This window comes from Hypanus sabinus, unplaced genomic scaffold (assembly GCF_030144855.1).
Source record: "Hypanus sabinus isolate sHypSab1 unplaced genomic scaffold, sHypSab1.hap1 scaffold_414, whole genome shotgun sequence".
NCBI classification, from domain to species: domain Eukaryota; kingdom Metazoa; phylum Chordata; class Chondrichthyes; order Myliobatiformes; family Dasyatidae; genus Hypanus; species Hypanus sabinus.
The window spans coordinates 108,357-131,517 of record NW_026781294.1 but is presented as its reverse complement, the minus strand read 5'-3'; the positions used below and the strand labels follow the sequence as shown (position 1 = coordinate 131,517).

Here is a 23,161-nt window from a genome sequence, read left to right as displayed (position 1 = left end):
TATTCTGTACCTCTAAAAATGAATGCCAACATTGCATTTGCCTTCTTCACCACCGACTCAACCTGGAAGTTAACATTTCGGGTATCCTGCACAAGGACTCCCAAGACCACTTGCATCTCTGCATTTTGAATTCTCTCCCCAACTAAATAATTGTCTGTCCACCGAAGTGCATAATCATACACTTTCCAACTTGGTATTTCATTTGCCACCTCTTTGCCCATTCCCATAAACTATCTAAGTCTCTCTGTCGGGTCTCTGTTTCCTCAACACTACCCGCTCCTCCACCTATCTTTGTATCATCGGCAAATTTAGCCACAAATCCATTAATACCATTGTCCGTATCATTGACATACATCGTAAAAAGCAGCGGTCCGGACACCGACCCCTGTGGAACTCATAACCGGCAGCCAGCCAGAATAGAAACCCTTTATTCCCACTCGCTTTCTGCTGACCAGCCAATGCTCCACCCATGCTAGTAACTTCCCTGTAATTCCATGGCCTATTCTCCTGCTAAGCAGCATCATGTGCAGCACCTTGTCAAAGTCTTCTGAAGATCCAATTACACTATATCTACTGCATCGCCTTTGTGTACCCTGCTGATAATTTCCTCAAAGATTCACAGTGGGTTTCTCAGGCAGGATTTTCCTTTCAGGAATCCATGCTGGCTTTGGCATCTCTTGTCATGTGTCTCAGGTACTCCGTAATCTCATCCCTAACAATCGATTCCAACAACTTCCCAAACCACTGATGTCAGGCTAACACGTCTATAGTTTCCTTTCTGCTGCCGCCCACCCTTCTTAAATAGCGGGGTAACATTTCCAATTTTCCAGTCACCTGGTACAATGCCACAAATCTAACAATTCTTGAAAAATCATCGTTCATGCCTCTGCAATCTCTCCGGCTACTCCCTTCAGAATACAAAGATGCATTCCATAAGGTCCATGAGATTTATCCAACCTCAGACCATTGAGCTTCCTGAGCACCTTCTCAGTCATAATTTTCACTGCACAAACTTCACTTCCGTGACACTCTTGAATGTCCGATATACTGCAGATGTCTTCGAATAATTCAGTTCCACTGCCTTCTCTTTATATTCTTAACAAAAAAGCTTTTAATACCTTCTTTGATATTTGTTGCCAGCTTCCTCCCATAATTCCTCTTTTCCTTTTCATCTGTGGCCGCGAGTATATTCGAACCCTTTGGGTTCAGGTGTAACCCTTTCTTTTCGTACTGGTCATACCTCCCCCGGAAGAGGCCCCAGTGATCCAGGAATCTGAAGCCCTGACCCCTAGACAAGTCTCTCAGCCACACATTAATACGCCTGACAATGATATTCTTTCATCGTTAGCAGGGGCACAGGCACCAATTCTGAGATTGTTACCCCAGAGGTCCACAGGGGTCTGGTTAGCAACGTTTCTTTTTCTGTTCTATGTCAATGCATCGGATGACAGTATTGATGGCCGTGGTCAAATTTACAGATGAAGTCGGATATTGAAAGGTCAGGATAGAGAGCTCGTGGAGGGGTAAAGTATCAGGTTATCACAATGCCATACATACAACTTAAATATACAAATGATAGGCTTACTCCGCAGCTTGAGATTCTTAATTGGAGAATGGCGCTTTATTCACAAAATCCTCATAGCCCACGTGACTGTGCACTGATCCCAGCAATGGATCCCGCCACTGCAGCCCCACAGTGCACTATGTAGTGATTGCAAAGCTACGAAATTGCATGTGAATAGCCTCCCCTTCCCCAACTCCACTCTTTCTGCGTCACCGGCAGTCTGGGACATCTGACATCTCGCTGCCTCCGCCAGGACATTAAACTGTGACCATCTGTGGTCAGGGACTGATCTCTGGGGAACTCCAAACGCTTCCTCCTTCCAGTCTGAAAATGAACCTCTCATCCAGCTGCACACTACCCGCAGTTTATCGATCTCCAACGAAAAAGCCTAATCACCTACTCCTGAGGATCAATAGCATTGCTGACTCTGAGTTTACCACTGTCAGATGCCATGAGGGACACAATAATCAGAAAGTTTCTCGTCGCGTCCGTGTAAATAAAATGTAATCTTAGTGGGTGTGTGGCGCATGCTCAGAATGCGAAGGAGATAGACAACCTGAGCAAAGTCACTGACTGATGAAGGGGAGGAATGATCCATTTTGATACAGAGAGGGAAGCAGAGAGTTTGATATTGTGCCTGATGCCGGAACTGTAGACAGCTAGAAGATGAAATCTTCTTCCTCCAAATTGTTTTGTGCTGTAACAGTGTTTTTCTCTGAAGGCACCAAGGAGATTAAAATTACCTGAGTTGAAATGTTCTCCTTCACCCACTGACGTAGTCTGTAAACTTTTAACAGTGTAGAAATGTCAAAAGATCTGTGTGTGGGAATCACAAACACAACAGAACGATAGCTCCGCTGTATCTGTCAGTTCACCAGCGTTTGAATGCCAGTGATCCTTGAATGTCGAGGCCGAGATGCTGGAGAAGACAGCGCCCCACTCGCTGCCAGGAGAGCCCGATCACGTGTCCATGTCTGTGATCTGATTGGATACAATGCCGTGACGTTACAGCAGTTTGACGTCATACTCTGGCTCTCATTTTCGGAAGGGAATCAGTCAGCCATTGCAGATACACCAACAGCTTCGCACTGCGAAGCGGCCGTTCACCTGCTCCGTGTGTGTGAAGAGTTAACCCACCTTGTGATGCTCCGGTGAGTTTACAATAAATAGAGGCCACATTTCTGTCCGGAGTGAGCAATGAGCTTTACTCAATTATCCCAGCTGCTGCAGCACCAGCAACTGCACGTCAGGGAGGAAGATCAAATCAGCTCCGTGTTAAATGTTTAACCACCACGGTGACTGAAAGCCGCTGCAGGTTCATGAGGGATTGTTACTGTCAGATTCTGCAGTTCTTGTGAACCCTGGTCACTGAGCACTGGGGGACTCTGTTCTGCTGATGTTAGCCTTAAACTAGACTGATGTTTATTACTGTGTTCCGTGAAAGAAAAATCAGTTCTGTATCAAATCCCCTGTCTCTACCACACTCACTAATTTCAAAGGACTGTGCCTCAGACAGCTGGGTTGTTGTAATGCGCCTCTAAAGCCTGACAGCAGACTAGCGAGTGAATCTTCGGTGGAGCAAAGTCAGAATCCAAAGAGTTGCCAGCACCAATCAGGGCTCTAGGTCTCCGGAAAGAGACGGGGTCTGGAGCTTACAAGGAGGAGGAGGAAGAGGAACCAGACCAGCAGGGCGTGGCTATGAATGAAAGATGAGTAACATTTGGAAACTGGTCAATTGAAAAACAAAATGGTTAATGTCTACAAAACATTGCAGGTAATCTGCAGATCAGGCAACAAATGTGGAGAGGAATAAATGGACAGCATTTAGGCCGAGCCCTTTCAGCATGTCTGGACTGTGTACTCCTCTGCTTAGTTGTTGCTTGAACTGCAGAGCTCCTTCAGCATTGTGTGTGTGTGCGTCGCTGTTTTCCAGCAACTGCAGAATCTCTTCTGTTTCATATCTGCATTTGTAAGAGGATTGTACTTTGGCATTAAATAAACGAAATGCCTGTTGATATTGAGTGTATCGTTTATGGGAGCCGCTTTCTTGGTAAAAAAAAAAAAACCTGCTGATTTTTCTACACACAAAACAAACTGAGGTACAGGCATGAAACCAGTGCTTGCAGAAAGTTTTAATGGCACCGGGATTACCCATAAAGCGCTGCGTGTAAAATTTCGCTGTCGCTTGAAGCACCGATCAAATGCGCAGGCGTCAAGCTTGCCGCTGTCTTGGATAACTCCGCATGCGCGCAGTACACAAAATGTCGGGAGGACCGGCAGAGGTAAGAGCGGGTGCTGGGTGGGCTTTAATTGAGTGACAATTGCTGTGAACACTGAACACCGTGACTCACAAACTCGGCACAGGACAGGTCTTTTTCCTCTCTCTCAGCCCCATGAACCGTACTCGGGCCCCGGGAGCTTCCGGCTGATCAGGGAATGGGAGCAAATAGATCTCACAGACAGAGCCGAGCTCCAGAAAACTAAATGCAGGGATCAGGAACTCGTAGAAAGGGAACAAAATCTTTCTATCAGCTGTTGAGACAATCACCTTTGTTCCGCCTCCAACCACAGCTGCCGGCAATCCAGGCAACACACACAAAATGCCGGAGGAACTCAGCATTAGTACTCTTTTCTATCGATGCTGCCTGGCCTGCTGAGTTCCTCCAGCATTTTGAGTGTGTTGCTTGTTCTGCCTGCTCTTGTTCTGGCGTTTTCTACCTGTGAGGACATGCTTTGACCCATTCTGTCTGGGTACGTACTGATATCAAACACCTTTGCCCTGGGCAACAAGTAGCTTTCACATCACAAATGTGCCAGACTCCAGTGAGACAGACTACTGCCCTTCCCTTCATATTCTTTGGCATTGCCATCACCGAGTTCACCACTGTCAGTCACCTGGAGGGGGGTGGGTGTTCAGGGGAAATCTGACTTAAAGTATCATTTAGCAGGAAAATCACATACAGTGACAAGCAAAAGTTTGGTCATCCCTGGTCAAAATTTCTGTTGCTGTGAATAGCAATATAGTGAATAAAAGATGACCTGAGTTCCAAAAGGCATAAAGTTAAAGATGACACATTTTTTAATATTTTAAGCTTGATTACTTTTTCTTTTCCAACTTTTACAGTTTCAAAATAACAAAAAAAGTAAAGGGTCTGAAGCAAATGTTTGGGCACCCTGCATGACCAGTACTTAGTAACAACCCTTTGGCAAGTATCACAGCTTGTAAATGCTTTCTGTAGCCAGCTAAGAATCTTTCAATTCTTTTTTTGGGATTGTTGCACATTCTTCCTTGCAAAAAGCTTCCAGTTCTGTGAGATTCTTGAGCCGTCTTGCATGCACTGCTCTTCTGAGGTCTATCCATAGATTTTCAATGATGTTTAGATTGGGGGAATGTGAGAGCCATGGCAAAACCTTCAGCTTGCACCTATTGAGGTAGTCCATTGTGAATTTTGAGGTGTGTTTAGGATCATTATCCTGTTGTAGAAGTCATCCCGTTTTCACCTTTAGATTTTTTTACAGATGATGTGATGTTTATTTCCAGAATTTGTGGTATTTATTTGAATTAATTCTTTCCTCTACCAGTGAAATGTTTCCTGTGCCACTGGCTGCAACACAAGCCCAAAGCATGACTGATCCATCCTCATGCTTAACAGTTGAAGAGATGTTCTTTTCATGAAATTCTGCACCCTTTTTTTCTCCAAACATACCTTTGCTCATTGCAGCCAAAAAGGTTATATATTAACTTCCGCAGTCCACAGGACTTGTTTCCAAAATGCATCAGGCTTGTTTAGATGTTCCTTTGCAAACTTCTGATTGTGAATTTTGTGGTGAAAATGGAGGAAAGGTTTTCTTCTGATGACTCTTCCATGAAGGTCATATTTGTGCTGATGTTGCTGCACAGTAGAACAGTGCACTACCACTCCAGACCTTAATCTTCGTTAAGGTCTTTTGCAGTCAAATGGGGGTTTTGGTTTGCCTTTCTAGCAATCCTACAAGCAGTTCTGTGGGAAAGATTTCTTGGACGACTTCTGCCATTCCTGTTAACTGCCATTTCTTAATTATGTTACGAACTGAGGAAGCAGCTACATGAAAATGCTTTGCTATCTTCTTATAGCCTCCTCCTGCTTTGTGGCCATCAATTATTTTAATTTTCAGAGTGCTGGGCAGCTCCTTAGAGGAGCCCATGGCTGCTGATTGCTGGGAGAAGGTTTGAGGAGTCAGGGTATTTATAAAGCTTTGAAATTTTCATCACCTGGACTTTCCTGACAAAGATCATGTACAAGCCATAGCACTAACAATCTCATAAAGGTCTGAGACCTTGGTAAAAGTTATCTGAGAGCTTAAATCTCTTAGGGTCCCCAAACTTTTGCATGCTGTTCCTTTTATTTTTTTTCACTCTAAAATTACACAAAACAAAAATAATACACTCATCTTGCTTAAAATGTTGAATAGGGTGTTTCATCTTTAACTTTGACTTTTGGAGATCAGTTCATCTTCTACTCACTTAACTATTCACAGTTCTTGATCCAGGTAAAATCGACCCGGGGATTGAGCTGCTTGGGCTTATGAGGTGTTGAGTGAGTATTTCTGGTCTGGGATCAGCAGTTTGTTTCTGGAGTTCCTTTGGAAGCAAAGACTGCTAATCTGAGGAGAGGATGAGTTCCCATTCCATCCCTCACAGGGAGAGGCTATGAGTAAATGGGCAGTTCCGTGTTTACAACAGTAGAAATAGACCCTTGAGTTTGGTGTTGAACTGTGTTTGGAAATCACCCCCCCCCCCCCCCACCCACTGTCACCTGTCTGTCACTCGGCAGAAATCAAGCAGAATCTCAAGTTGCTGGAGATCTGCATTAAAAACTGAAAATGTTTGAAGTCATTCTGATGAAATATATTATCCTGAATTGTAAAGTTTGTCCTCTCAACACAGCTGTTCCGTACGTGCTGAGTGTTTCTGGTAATTCCAGTTTCTGTTTATTACATTCACCCTGGAATGGTTTATATTTCCTGAAATGGACCTGTTTTAACCTGGAAATGGAAATGGGTCATTCTGTGATAGTAGAGCAGTAAAGCAAGCACAACTTTTCTCTGTAAATTATCCTGGTACCTGTTTGTGTTCAGTACAGTTGTTGCTGACAAGATTTACAAGAATAATCACAGGAAAGATTGGCTTTATGTATGAGGAGCATTTGGTGGTTCTGGACCTGTGCTCAATGGAGTTCAGAGGGACGGTGGGGGTGGTGGGGGAGATGTATGGTTAAGTAAACCTACCGAATGCTGGAAAGCCTGGAAACAGTGGACATGGAGAGGATGTTTCCATTAGACAGACAGTGCGATCTGACAGCACAGTCTCAGAATAAAGATGCTTCCCTTTAAAACTGAGATGAGGAAAAAAAAGTGGCCAAAAGATGTCTGATCTGTGGAATTTGCTGCCGCAGAGGTTGGTTGAGGCTGCCATTTGGGTATATATATGGCAGAGATTAATATACTCATGATTGCTGAGTAACTTCAGGATTACAGGAGAAAGGCAGGAATATGGTGTTGGAATAAAAATCAGCCATGGTTGAGTGGTGGGGCAGACCAGATGGATTGAATCACCTAATTCTGTTCCTGTGTCTTATGTCTTACCATGACTGAGTGATGGCTCCATCTTATCCCATATCATTTTGTGATGTGTGAGGGACAATAAAAGATTGTTCACTGAGATCATTATATCTTCAACGTTTAAGTTTCAGTGAGTTTTGTTCTTAGTAACATTAAGCAGAAATGTCTGGTGCTCCTTTTTATTGTTAATGTGCTTCTTTATGTTTCATGTTAAAGTTAGACCTGCGGTGAGAGAGTTATTGGAAGAAAAACCCCAACTGGAAGCAAACCACGACTGAAGATGAGGGAACAGCAACAAGTGAACCTGCCCGAGGACTGAGAGCATCAACTGGAGAGAACCCATCTGACTCGGAGATTCCAATGATTCAGTCAGGAGAAAGTTTGGTGAGTCTCATTTACTCAAACACTGGTCCTTTAGACATTACATACCTGTACAAAAGAAGGTAGGGAATAGCTGGAGTGAGACTGAATGTGCCCAGAAGTACCAGTTATGCCTCTGTCAGACCCGGTTGGAATCACTTCAGGTCTGGTAATGTGCTTCCAGCAGCCCAGCCCTTTAAAAGCTATCCCATTCTGTCAAAGTCAAATCCAGATAAAGTCACTCAGAGACCGTATGAGCACAAACTCTTTATTCGAAGCACCCGGGGCTTATTCAGTTAGTCACTCAAACAGGAAGAGTCTATGACTGTTCCCGCCCAATCCACTAACTGACTAACAATTCCCCTTACACCACAGATATATCTGTCCAGATACCCACCACATAAGACAGGCTGGAGCCAAAGTTATTTACTACATGACAGCCCCTAAAGACAAATTACAAAATAGTCATAATGGCTTACATACACAGAACAGACTGAAGCTGTCCTATCTCTACATGTGAGTGCACAAGGAGATGAGCATCCTGGAACCCGAGCTAGCTTACCTCAAGAAGAAATAGGGCTCAGCATGGCTTAGAGCATCTGGTGCTCATCAGCAGTCTCTTTCAGAAAAACAGGCTGCTATTGTTTAACCAAGTGTTAACCCTTTTGCATACTTTATCACTCCCTCCTTTTGATCATTAAATGATCAACAAAGCAGTAGTTTTTTACAGAGAAAGCAACTGAGTACAGCATTGACTTATCAGTGAGTAAAAACAGCGTTCAACAGTAATTATAACAATGATATGCACAACTATTAGGCCATAATGCAATATCACGCCCCACATATTAACTAACAGGCCTTCAAAGGCCACCATTTCGAACCTTCAGTGAACCCGTTTAAATCCTGCCCTACTTTCTTCATGCTGTCAATCTCCTTGGCAGTGTGCTCAGAGAGGGATGTAACGTTAGTAGACTCATCAGGGATATAGGTGCAGCATTCTGTGTCAATATTAGCACAGGTTCCACCTTTCTCAGTGAGGATAAAATCTAAAGCCATATAATTCTGTAGGACTGTTTGCCAGATTGCAATCATCTCAGTGGATATTTCTGTTACTTGGGCCTGTGTTTCTGTCAGGGACCCTGCAGTATTGTGTCCAGCTCCTCGTGCTATAGCCAAATTGATTGGTGGATTCCTGGCTACTCCATAGGAGAGAAAAGTGATCATCCAGAATCGCTCAGTTGTTCCTCTCCGCTGCCGTGCACCTGTGAGTATGGCCAGGATGCATGTTTCCCAGTCTAGGAAGTTGTGTTTGGTGGGAGCCTGAGATACCATCCCTCAGTACACTGACAGCCACAGTCATTTCTGATAATACCACATTTCCTCACCTCACTTTCCCGGGTGTTGTTTGAGAAAGCCCAGGCTGAGAGTTCCTCACTCTGGTTGAGTAGGATTACTGACATTGGAATCATAGTTTTACCATGCTGCGGAATTTCAGCACAAACCCAGCAGGCCCCTAGTTCTACCTGTTTGGCATCGGTGTGACAGAGACACAGAAATGTGTTAACATGAGGGCCCCCGGATGCTGGGGTGAGCCCTGTCAAAGACACAACCATGAACACCACTATCAGAAAATACATTTTCCTTTAGTCTGAGAGAGTCCTTCTACTCAGTTCCTTCAGTAACATGTCTGTAGTCTATTCGATGTATCCACCGAGATTGCCCCTTCAGTTTCACAGCCGTGGAGTGGTCAGTAACACCTGATATGCTCCTCTCCACCGAGATCTGAGTTTCCCTCAATCCCAGTTCTTGATCAGGACAATATTCCCCGGTTCTGTGGTGGGATAATCACTCCTCTGTGAGGAGGAGTGAAAATTCTCTTCCTTGTAAGCCTGTCATATATGTAATGCTTGGAGAATTTTGGTTATTTCCCATCTCTTCCCCAAGGGTATCAATTTTGAATTTTGCTGGTAGAATTTCTGGGAGCAATGGACACAAGGTGGTCCCCAGGGTGTCCTTATGGACCGTCCATACATCACTTCAGCTGGTGATGACCCTGTTTTCCCCCGTCGGGTAACCTTCATGTGGAATAGGGCTAACGGTAGGTCCTTCAACCAGGTGAGGTCAGTCTCCACCGTTACTTTGGCAATTTAATCTTCAGAGTGCCATTGGCTCTTTCCACTATGGCAGCAACCCGTGGGTGGTGTACGGTAGAATTATTGCCTGATAGCTGGTTTGTTACATACCTCTTTGTTCACTTTCTCCACAACGTGTGGGCGCTTGTCAGAGCTCAGCATCTCTGGCAGGCCATACCTGGGAATTATTTCCTGTAATAATACCTTCACAATAGTCATAACAGTATTATTGGGAGTTGGAATAGCTTCAGTCCATCTACTAAACACATGTATAATAACTAAGCATTATCTATAGCAATGTACTCTAGGCAATTGAATAAAATCAACTTGTAGACACGAAAAAGGTCCACCTGTCAGGGGAGTCATACCCGGTGTGCTGGTTACAGGTTACCAACCATTCCCTCCTTTCCCAGGTGTGTACAATTCTGTATATAATCAACCAATATTGGTAAGAACTGTGCAGGAACACAAACCTGTCCCACTGGCGTGATCCAAAATCCTAGTTCGGGGTCTTTCTGGCACCCCATCTGGGACCACAGCTTGCACTCCTCCTCAGAGGCGTCCCCCTGAAAAATACGTACCTCCCACATGTCTGGCAAACCCGTTCTGCTTGAGTCACGGAGGATTGCTTGACGGGAACCTGAGAGGATTACAACTATTGAGGATTGTGCAGCAATTTTCGCTGTGTAATCTGCTAAAGGATTGCGTTTAGTGACCCAGTCTGACTGGCGGGTGTGGGCCGCACATTTAATAATAGTCAAATCTCGAGGTAGCTGTAGAGCGGTGAGTAAGTTGTTTACAAAGGTAACATTACTAATGGGGTGGCCAGAGGAAGTCAGGAATCCCCATGTTCCCGAAGTCATGTACAATTCCAAATGCATAACGGGAGTCTGTGTGAACGTTCACACTTTAGTCTGTTGCTAGGATACAGGCAGGAGTCCGAGCAAACAGCTTTCTGGGTGGAGTCAGCTGCTTCAAAAGAAGCCTGCTCAGTTGTTTCACTGTCCGTTACTATCGCATAGCCAGAATATTGTTTCCCGGCTGGATCCACAAAAGAGCTTCCATCCTCACAAAACGTTGCCTCAGGGTAGAGGGCGTATTGAGGTATGGATGGGAGAATCTATCACCGTGATCCAGACGGGGCAGTTGGTGCGGCCAACTTCATGGCCTGAGGTTGCCCAGAGACGGGGTAAAACGTCTAGGGTTCGGTCAATATTAATAGAGTGTCTTACCAGATATCCCGTCTTCACCTCAGACTCCTTCCAGTATTGGAGTTGTCCCACGACCAAGTTTTGCCAGTCTCCCTCGTTGCTGGAGGCTTGTTACATCAAAATGTAGGCAAGGAACCCTAGGGTCTTTGGTTTGAACCCAAGGCAAACCCTAAAGGTGGCGTGGGGAACAACCAGTCCTGTGTGTCACCAAAGGAAATCTGGAACTTCGGCCAGAAATACACTGCCCTCGTTTCCTTTAACCTCCCCAATCACCGTGACTGGGAAATTCTGTCCCTCGAGGGGAGCATAACACTGGCTTTGCTCAGTTGAGCACCCCGGAGGGTCACAGCACAGAGTCACATGAGAGCCAGCCGGGGGCAGACACAGTGGAGTCCAGATTAAGTGCCACCACTGGGAGTTCAGAAACTGGGGAAGCTGTTCGATAGTCCCAGGGTGATACCCTTGTCCGTGCATAGAATCTCAACTTCCAATGGACAGAGCAAGTCTCTCCCTGCAAAACTACACCCCTGACTGGTGGTGACTGTAACTGAAACCTCACACTGGTTCCCCGGGAATTCCACCTGCAGTGGCTGGGTACGTGAATACGTACAATCCATTCATTCAAACCCAAACAGAGTGATTGTCGCGTCTGATAGCTGAAATCCCTTTTCTGATACTATTTCCTGATTGAGAGTGGTTGTGGTTGCCCCCACATCAATCGTAAACGGAACAGGAATTCAAGCAACTTGCAATGTTACATTGGGCTCTTCCTGAGGGGTGGTACTCACGGTAGGAAGCATCTTTGATTGTCAATTTCTAAACAGGTTGTTGTCCCCACCTGTCCCTTGGTAGGTGTTTGTTCCCATTTCTTATCCCCAGATACAGCACACAATGTCAGGTCCCAATAATATGTCAAAGCTCACCGCATTCGATTTCGATCATTGTCAGGCCAATCCATATTATTTGTTTTAATCACGTTGGCTATCTCAGTTGGTAAGCATTGGAGCAGTAAGGTGTTAAACTGGGGAACAGATTCCCATCATTAAAGACTCGGTCTCCTGCGAAAGTGCCGTAGCAGGCCACAAATCACTCCCAATAGTCTATTCCCGATTCCCCAGGCTTAGGTTTGCATTCAAGAACTTCAGTGATGTTTACAGGTTGCTAGAGAGCCCTTTCCAAGGCTTGAATAATCCGGTCTGTCTGTTCATTCTCATTATGGTTTCCTGCCTGTAACTCCTGTTAGGTTTGGTATCACAATTCTGCCTTCCATTTCCGCCCCTCATCAGCTAAGAGAGTCACCCATCAGAGTCCGAATAAATCTTGCAGAGTCACATTAAATATTTGGTTAGTACTGTGGACAGACTGAGCAAACTCTGCTGGTTTTTCTTTTCTATCTGGGACCTGATTCATGATCATTATCATTTCTTGAAGCTTCCAGGGTGCATACACAGGAATCACTGAGGACTGTCCCTCCTCCAGCTGGTGGACTGGGCAGCATTTGGGTGTGCAATTGCCTTCAGAACCATAGAACATTACAGCACAGAAACAGGCCTTTTAGCCCTTCTTGGCTGTGCCGAACCATTTTTCTGCCTAGTCCCACTGACCTGCACCTGGGCCATATCCCTCCGTACCCCTCTCATCCATGTACCTGTCCAAGTTTCTCTTAAATGTCAAAAGTGAGCCCACATTCACCACTTCATCTGGCAGCTCATTCCACACTCCCCCAACTCCCTGCCTGAAGAAGACCCCCATTGATGTTCCCTTTAAACTTTTTCCTCCTTCACCCTTAATCCATGACCTCTAGTTTTTTTTTTCCGCCTGGCCTCAGTGGGAAAAGCCTGCTAGCATTCACTCAATCTATACCCATCATAATTTTATACACCTCTATCAAATCACCCCAAATTCCCCTATGCTTCAGAGAATAAAGTCCTAACCTATTCAACCTTTCACAATAACTTGGTTTCTCAAGTCCCGGAAACATCCTTGCAAACCTTCTGTGCACTCTTTCAATCTTATTAATACACCTCCTGTAATTAGGTGACCAAAACTGCACTGTATACTCCAAATTCTGTCTCACCAATGTCTTATACAACCTCACCATTACATTCCAACTCTTATACTCAATACTTTGATTTATAAAGGCCAATGTACCAAAAGCTCTCTTTACAGCTTGTGATGCCACTTTTAGGGAATTATGTATCAAATAACAAATAACAATGGACCCAGCACTGATCCCTGTGGCACACCACAATTCACAGGCCTCCAATCAGAGTAGCAATCCTCCACTACCACTCTTTGGCTTCTTCCATTGAGCCAATGTCTTTGTGGAGCCATTAACTCTGGGGTTCTATTGGATCCTTCCCTCCCCGTCTCGGAATAGTCATCGGTATTCCCTTTCTGAATCTCAGGGTATAGGGACCTCCCCCTTCCCTGCTGCCACTGTTTTACCCGAGCAGCCACCGTATCTGAGTACTGGGAGGATTGGGGTTCGGGAGCACCGGGTGCACTCGGCTCCTGGCTGGGTGTTGGGGCAGGGTGTATGGTGGGTGCCCACACCTCAGTCACTGTCCTCAAACAGGGTCAGTATGCCAGACATGGGTTCGGGATCTCTTGTTTCCCTACCAGTTCGAACTTCAGACTGACATTCCTGCCATTCTGTCCTATCTAGGCTGGGCTCGCTTTGCTTATGTTGTTTTTCCTGCTCTTGTTTTCTGCGTCTATCCACCCATTCACGCTCGGCTTTTAGCGTCTCCCAACCTTTGGCGTTCCTCCTGCTGTACGTACCTCTACCCTTTGTCACATGCATTATTCCTCCAACTTGCTAATAACGTACCATTCACCTCTGCATCTGCCTTATCCTTCCATTCCCTTTCCAACAATTTCCACTTCTTTCCACTGTTCTTATTCCATATCAAATTTACTGCTTGTTCTCATGAGGTAATATCCCAGGTTCCCCCCCAGTGGCCAGATTTTGTTCCCCAATTTCTTATTCAGCGCTGCAATCTTTTTCCTTGTCTGGAAAACTCTCACACATTGTGTCGGGCTGCTCCTGGCCCACTCGTATCAATCGACTGCAATTGACCCATGTTCTCTAAGTAATTTACCCGGCACAAAGCCTCCTGCTTAATTAACAAGCTGATAAATTTACCCGGCTGGCACCTCCTGTCCACATAATAAATTTACCTGGCTGACACTTCATGCTCATTTAATAAATTTACCCGGCTGGCACTTCATGCTCATTTAATAAATTTACCCGGCTGGCACTTCGTGCTCATTTAATTAATTTACCCGGCTGGCACTTCATGCTCATTTAATAAATTTACCCGGCTGGCACTTCATGCTCATTTAACAAATTTACCCGGCTGGCACTTCATGCTCATTTAATTAATTTACCCGGCTAGCACTTCATGCTCATTTAATTAATTTACCTGGCACGTCTGCCTCCTGCCCACTTAGTAATATTTAGCCTCCCTTAGAAGCGTCTCCCAACAGATTCTTTCCCAATCCCTTCAAGGTATGTGATCACCTTGGGCGAGGGTCCATTCCTTGAAAGGAACTAATGGAGAGCGACGAAAGGTAAAATACCTATTGGGTGCCCAGTCGATCTCCACATTCCCCAGAGTGGTCCAGCCACTTACTCAGCCTCTCTGCTTGGCACTCCCTATATTGGGACCCTGTTCATGATGCCAAATGTTAAAGTTGAATCTGAATAAAACTTGGGAGACTAGGTTCTTATCGTCACCACGGTTTATTGCGCATTCTCCTGCAGGAGTTTGAGACGCACGTCAAAGGGAAGGCACGTAAGCACTGCCATCATCTGGCAAGTGGACTGACTTAGTCAAGTTACAGCCGTGTATTTATACATGAACCCAGACATTTATGCATAGTAAGCCCTAAACATTACTTTTGCAAGATGTTATTTGAACTGGTATGCCCACCAGGTCTGTTGGCGCAAAACTTAATTACGTAGATAAGAGAGTTCGATAAATGAAGGTTTTAATTACAGATGGATATACTGTCCAGACCTTATCAGTTATTCCCTTTGCAAGGTCCTGACTTAATTACAGACAGATGTTCATTCCTGTCCTTTTCAGCGAGTCCTCCTCCCTTTACTCAAATATGGGTACAATGTATAATGTTATCAGCTAACGAAGATACAATGCATAATATTATCAGCTCTCAGTGAGTCTCTCTGCATGCCACAGAGAACTGGTAATGAGCCTGTCTTAGCAAACCACTAAACACAGAGTTTACTTCAGTTCAAAAATTCCTATTCAGTCCCTAATATTCTTTTAGCCAGAGGTTACATAGGTTCAAAATATTTTTTTTTGTATATATCCTTAATTCCTCAGGAGGGTTCACGGGAAATATTTATGTCCATTTTAGAAACTGGTGTTCCCTGTGTGTATTGTGGTGATGCAAAAGTTGCTGGAGAATTTACAAGAGGGAAGAAGTGGAGTGATATTTGGAACTCCGACTTTTTAAACCGTAATTTAGCAAACAATCCACTTATGGACAATATGCAAGAGCTTTGGTGAGAAAACGCTTCATTACCCATTACAGGCCTGCTATAGAGAGCAGACGAACTCAGTCGAACCTGTTACGTATCCCGTAACTGGATAACTTACCAGCAAAGATAGAGAGGTCCGTTGAAGTCTGATGTCACTATTTTCAAAAGTTTTTATTTATAAAGCGGCACAAAAGTAAGGTTAATACAAACATTCAGATAATGCACGTTGTCAATACTCAATCTAAAGCGCGGGTGTAGTAATAATCATCATTAAAAAATAATCTAGACTGTTGTCTAGGGGATAATATATTGTCTGTTGCAAATATAAAAGTCACTCAGAAGTCTGCAGACTTTAGCCTTTCGGGGTTTCACATGTTTTAGAGGGATCGGTGAAAAACGAAAAAAAACTTGCCCGGGTCTTTATGAAGTCACTCCGTAAAATCAGGGGAACGTGGTTTCCCCGTTGTTAGTTCAAAGTCCTTCTCGGTATTATCAGCCACCCGCTCCCCAGGCAAAGGAGTTAGGAGCGCACATGGCGTTGAGTGACTTCCAGCTATTATGGGAGCCTTGAGCGAAGGTGTCCTTCTGGTGCGTCGCTGGGGTACTGCCTCCTGCAGTCCCCTTTTATCTTGACTTGCAGAGTTGTAGATGTCCATCAAAGTAGGGTGATGCAATCCCCACCCCCACATTGCCCGAGAGTGTCCATATCCATGGTAGCTGTCACGTAGCAGGGACATGCACGTCACACAGGTGCCTCTAAGAACAATGGCCAAAACCGTTGCATTGTCTCTCACTTCCTGGCTCCGAGACCCTAATTAATAGCAATCTTGCGATTCTCCGGAAGGAAGGGGCTGCTCCCGCCCCTTCGGCCCCTCAGAGCTGTGGTACATTCATAACAAACCCAGAGGAGATCAAAGTTCTTATTGCCAGTGATTTGCTAGCTGTTAAAATGAATACCTCAGTACATAATAATCACGATGCACATTATGCAGGAACAGTTTGTGGTCGTGATGAATTGGGTCCCCAATATCCTTTGGGCCCCTTTTAAACACCTGTCAGTGTAAATGCCCTGACTCATGGGATGTTCACATCTACAGATGCACTGGGCTGTCTGCATCACTCTCTGCAGGTTCCTGAGATTGAAGGAAGTACAGTTCACATATCAGGCAGTGATGCAGTCAGTCAGGATGCTCTCAATTGTCTCCCTGTAAAAAAGCACTTAGGATTTGGGGCCCATAACAAACTTCTTCAACCATCTGAGGTGTAAAAGGGGCTCCTGTGCGCTTTTCACAACACAGCCGGTATGAACAGACCATCTGAGATCCTTGTTGATGTTTGTACTCAGGAACTTAAAGCTGTTCACCCTCTCAACACCAGATCCATTGATGTCAATAGGGGCTAGCCTTTCTCCATTCCTTCTGTAATCCACAATCAGCTCCTTTGGTCTTGTGACAATCAGGGAAAGGTTGTTTTCTTGACACCAGTCAGATATTGTTCAGACCTCAGATAAGAGTCAGCAATCAAATGGTCAAGCATGGTATGAATGTGCTGAGCTGCATTTATCACAATTCAAGAAGCATCGTAGGAAAGCCAGATGAGCTGAGGACAGGGAATTATGATATTGTAGCCATTATTGGGACTTGGTTGCACCCAACAGTCTGAGGGATTTAGAGGAACAAATTTTGCTGTTTTCTGGCCAAGGAGTACTTGGTAAGTGGGAGGCCTTCAGAAGTGTAACTTTGAGGGTGTAGAGTTTGTACGTGCCTTACAAAATAAAAGTTGAAAGGTGACTGGGGCAGGAAACCTTGGTTTTCAAGAGGTATTGAGGCCCCAGATATTTTGTTCCTCTAAATGCCTCAGACTGTTGGGTGCTACCAAGACTCATTAATGACTAAAATATCATGATTCCACGCACTGAGCTCATCTGACTTTCTTTACTTGTCTTCAGTTGGTTTCCAAAAGCTTCCCAATAGTTTTTGCTCTTTCGTTTGCCCTCTGTTTTGCTTTTTTGTTGGCTTTGGCTTCTCATTTCAGCCATGGTTGTGTCCTCCTGCCTTTCCAATGCTTTCACTTCTTTGGGATGTATCAATCACTCAGCTCCCAGACACTCCAGCCATTGCTGCTCCGTTGTCACTCCTACCTTTTCCCTTCCAAACAAGTTTGGCCAGCTTCTCTGTCACAGAAATGTGGAGAAGTTCAGTACAGAAACAGGCTATTTGGCCCATCTAGTCAATGCTGAAAAAACATTTAAGCTGTCAAATGCAACTATCTGCACCGGGACCATCACTCTCCATACCCCTACCATCCAGGCTCCCATCCAAACTTCTTTTAAATGCTGAAAACGAGCTCATATTCACCGATTGTGCTGACATCTCATTCCAGTCTCACACAACCATTTCAGTGAAGTCTATTTCCACACGCTCCCATTAAATTTTTACCTTCACCACTTACATCACCGCACCCAACCTCAGTGGAAAATGCTGCTCACGTTTACCCTATCTGTACACAAATAATTTTGTATACTTTGAACAAAACCTGAAAGCAATGTATGGTTCCCTTGTTTATGTTCAGAGCGTATTTCAGATGAAAAGATGATGAGGGGCATTGATTGCATGGAGAGTCAGAGGCTATTTCCCAGGTTTAAAATGGCTAACATGAGGGGCAGTTTTAAGGTGCTTGGAAATGGATGCTGCGGGGCTGTCAGGGGTAATTTTTTTTACACAGAGGGTGATGGGTGCGTGGAATGCACTGCCAGATGTTTGTGTGAGAGTGTTTCAGTTACTGTGGGGTCGGGCACCCATGCAGCTCAGTGGGAACAGGGAATAATATCAATGGAGAGAGTCAGACTGAGCCAGGTCACAGATTGGAGATGGCAGAAATGCCCCATTCTTGCAGAGGCAGGAAAAGCATCAGAGAGTTTGATGGTCATTCCAGATAGCAGCACTGTGCCCAGTTAGAAGATGACTTCTCTCTCCAACTTGGGTTGAACTTCACTGTAACAGTGTGATGCCAGATCACACCTTGACAAATCGGTGATCTCATCTGAAATGTTGTACTTCACCCATTGATGGATTTTGTAAATTTTTTTACAGGTTAAAAATGACAAGGAATTTGTCTACGGGATTCTCAAACAGATCACGTCAGGTTTGCTGTCTCTATCCAGATATTTAAGACGAGGAGCAAGGGATTCACTCAACCTTCCTTCCTGCTCAGACTGTGTGGAGGGATTCATTTGCTCATCTGACCGACTGGCTCACCCGTTATTTTACACAAGAGAGAGTCCGTTCATATTCTCAGACTGTGGGAAGGGATTCACTCGGTCATCTCAACTGAAGGTACATCAGCGGGTTCACACTGGGCAAGGCCATTCACCTGTTCTGTGTGTGAGAAGGGATTCAGTCACTCTTCCCAGCTGTGGAGACACCAGTCAGTTCACACTGGGCAGAGGCTGGTCAACTGCTGAATTTGTGGGGAAGGATTCACTCGGTCATCTGATCTAATGGCTCATCAGCGAGTTCGCACTGGGGAGAGGCCATTCACCTGCTCGGACTGTGGGAAGGGATTCAAATACTCATCTAAACTGAAGGAACACCAGCGAGTTCACACTGGAGAGAAGCCGTTCACCTGCTCAGACTGCGGGAAGAGATTCACTCGTTCATCCACCCTAATGGCACACCGGCAAGTTCACACCGGGGAGCGGCCGTTCACCTGCTCAGACTGTGGGAAGGGATTCACTTGCTCATCTAAACTGAAGGAACATCAGCGAGTTCACACTGGGGAGAAGCCGTTCTGCTGCTCAGACTGTGGGAAGGGATTCACTCGGTCATCCGACCTACTGACACACAGGTCAGTTCACACTGGGGAGAGGCCGTTCACCTGCTCGGACTGTGGGAAGGGATTCACTTGGTCATCGGACCTACTGGTACACTAGCGAGTTCACACTGGAGAGAGGCCGTTCACCTGCTCAGACTGCGGGAAGGGATTCACTTGCTCATCCCAACTGAAGGTACATCAGCGAGTTCACACTGGGGAGAGGCCGTTCACCTGCTCAGAGTGTGGGAAGAGATTCACTCGGTCATCTGAACTACTGGTACACAAGTCAGTTCACACTGGGGTCAGGCTGTTCACCTGCTCGGACTGCGGGAAGGGATTCACTCGGTCATCCATCCTAATGGCACACCAGCGATTTCACACCGGGGAGCGGCCATTCACGTGCTCAGACTGTGGGAAGGGATTCCATTGCTCATCTAACCTGAAGGAGCATCAGCGAATTCACACTGGAGAGAGGCCGTTCTCTTGCTCAGACTGTGGGAAGGCATTCATTTCGTCATCTAAACTGAAGGTACATCAGCGAATTCACACTGGGGAGAGGCCATTCACCTGCTCACACTGCGGGAAGGGATTCACTCAGTCATCTGACCTACTGGTACACCAGTCAGTTCACACTGGAGAGAGGCCGTTCACCTGCTCAGACTGCGGGAAGGGATTCACTCGGTCATCCAAACTACTGGTACACCAGCGAATTCACACTGGGGAGAAGCCGTTCAACTGTTCTGTCTGTGGGATGAGATTCAGTCAGTCATCCACCCTACAGAGACATCAGCGAGTTCACACTGGGGAGAAGTCGTTCACCTGCTCAGTCTGTGGGAGGAGATTCACTCGGTCATCCCACCTACTAAGTCATCAGCGAGTTCACACGGGAGAGACTGTTCACCTGCTGTGAATGTGGGAAAGAATTCATATGGTCATCTTGACTACAGAGACACCAGCAAGTTCAGACCAGTGGTAGAGTCTGTTCACCTGCTCAGACACTGGGAGGAGTTTCTCTCAGCCTTCTCAATCAAATGTGCATGATTGAGTTCAGGCTGGGTACAGGCCGTTCACCTGCTGTGAATGTGGGAAGGGATTCACTCAGTAACCTAACCTTGTGACACACTACTGGGTTCACACTGGGGAGAAAGTTTCAGTAAGCTTCATGCTGGAGATTTGTCCGTCACCATTGCTGAATGCAATTTCAAGAGTGACTATCGGTGCTGAACTCTGCAATTATTGCTGCTGCTCACCACATCCAGTTCTTCACACTGGCCACTGGGTGACTGGGAGGAGTTTCTTCTGGATATTCACCTTTAATGGGACTAGAGTTTACATTCTGGATCTGGGAAAAATAAATCAGTTCAATTTTAAACTCTGTCTCTGGTACTTAGTGAATTTATAGCACACCTAGTGTACAGTAGAGAAGTTATAACAGTGTACAGTAGAGAGTCAACTCAGGCCAGCTGTGCCCTGCCAGTGATTCTATTCCATGACAGTTTGTTTCAATCCTCCCCTGTTGTTCATCTCTCGCTCTCCCTGTGGTAATGGGTTTCAAACAGTCACCACTCCGTGGGTGAAGATGTTCCCCTTGAATTCTCTGTAGACCGAAGAAGTCGAGTTGACTGCAGTTCTATCTGACAATTTCCTCATCCTTCAAATCTCTGGGCTGAGGAGGAATGATATTGGTAGTTAACCCCCTTATTCATGCCTCATTTCCACATTATGGGTTATTTTTCCTGCTTCTAAAGGGTTAAGGTAGAAACATTGAAAACTTACAGCACAATATAAGCCCTTTGATCCACAAAGTTGTGCCGAACATGTTCCTACCCAAGAAATTACTAGGGTTACCCATAGCCCTCTATTTTTCCAAGCTCCATGTACCTATCCAGGAGTCTCCTAAAAGACCCTATTGTATCCACCTCCACCACCGTTGCCAGCATGCACTATGCACACACTGTGTTAAAAAAAAAATTACCCCTGACATCTCCTCTGTACATACTTCCAAGCATCTTAAACCTGTGCTATCTTGTGGCAGCCATTTCATGCCCTGGGAAAAAGCCTCTGATTATCTGCATGATCAATGCCTCTCATCATCTTATACACCTCCATTAGGTTACCTCTCATCCTCCGTCTCTCCAATGAGAAAAGGCCAAGTTCCCTCAACCTGTTTTCACAAGGCATGCTCCCCACTCCAGGCAACATCCTTGTAAATCTCCTCGGCACTTTCTATGGTTTCTACATCCTCCCTGTAGTGAGGCAACTAGAACTGAGCACAGTACTCGTGTGGTCTGACCAGGGTCCTATATAGCTGCAACATTACCTCTCGGCTCCTAAACTCAATCCCACGATTGATGAAGGCTAATACACTGTATGCCTTCTTAACCACAAAGTCAACCTGCACAGCTGCTTTGAGCTTCCCATGGACTCGGACCCCATGATCCTTCTGATCCTCCACACTGCCAAGAGTCTTATCATTAGTACTATATTCTGTCATCGTGTTTGACCTACCAAAATGAACCTTCACACTTCACCACTCCATCTGCCACTTCTCAGCCCAGTTTTGCATCCTATCAATGTCCCAGAGCCCTCTGCGCTATGCACAACACCCCCAAACTTTGTCATCAGCAAACACTACCAATCCCTCCACTTCACCATATAGATAATTTCTAAAAATCACAAAGAGTAAGGGTCTGAACAGATACCTGAGTCACTCCACTGGTGAACGACCTCCTGGTTGTGTCCAGCTGGGCATCAGCATTTCTGGATTTGGTATGGTGCAATGAACCGAATTACAGCACTTAAGGGAAAAGAACCCTGAGGGACAAGTGACCTTAATATAATGGAATTCACCCTGAAATTTGAGAAGCAGAAGCCAAAGTGAGATGTATTAGTATAACCGTGGAATAAGGACAATTGCAGAGGCATGAGAGAGGAACTGGCCAAATCTGATAGGGAAAAAACACTGGCAGGGATGATGGCAAAGCATCTATAGCTGTAATTACGGGAAGCAATACGGAAGACTCAGACTATATACATTCCAAAAAGGAAGAGCTATTTGAACGACAACATCATACAACCACAGCTAATGAGAAGGCCATGCCAACATAAAAGCCAAAGAGAGAGCAGAAAACAGTGCAAAAATTGGTGGGAAGTTAGATTATTGAGAAGCTTTTCTAAACAATCAAGATGTAACTAAAAAACTAATTAAGAAAGAAAAGATGAAATATGAAGCTAGCTAATTATATTAAAAATGGAACCAATTGTTTCTTCAGATTCATAAAGTGTTAAAGAGAGGCAAGAGTGGACATCAGGCCAGAGGAAAACGATGCCAGGGGAGGGTGGGGTGGGTAGTAATAGCGAACAAGGAGATAGCGGGTGAACTGAATAATTATTTCATATGTCTTCATTGTGGAAACAACCAGCAGGATGCTGGAAGTGCAGATGTGAGTGGTCAGATTGTGTGTGAAGTTGCCGTTACTCGAGAGAAGGATCCTGGGAAACAGAATGGTGTGAAGGTAAATAGATCATCTGGACCAAATGGTGTACATCCCAGAGTTCTGGAAGAGGTGGCTGAACAGATTGTGGAGGTATTAGTAATGATATTTTAAGAATCGGTGAAGTCTCGTATGGTTGCAGAAGACTGCAAATTTGGAAATGCCACTCTGCTATTCAAGAAGGGAGGGAGAAGAATGGAAATTTTAGGACAGTTAGTTTGACCTCACAGGTTGTGTAGATATTGGAGTCGGTTGTTGCGGGTGTGTTTTTCAGGGCACTTGGAGGCACATGATAAAATCGGCCTGAAGAACGTTTGCCTCAAGGGAAAACCTTGCCAGAAAAAGTGTGTTGAAATTCCTTCAATTCATTGGCGTGGTAATAAGCAAGATAGACAAAGGAGAACCGGTTGATAATGTGCACCTGGACTTTCAGAAGACCTTTGACAACGTGTCAGTCATGAGGCTGGTAAACAAGT

At 45.2% G+C, this 23,161-nt stretch overlaps 1 pseudogene; it reads left to right on the top strand.

Moving 5' to 3' along the window:
* The first annotated feature begins 3,813 nt into the window (after positions 1 to 3,813).
* Positions 3,814 to 20,563, top strand: LOC132388801 (zinc finger protein 229-like; annotated as a pseudogene).
* The last annotated feature ends 2,598 nt before the right edge of the window (positions 20,564 to 23,161 follow it).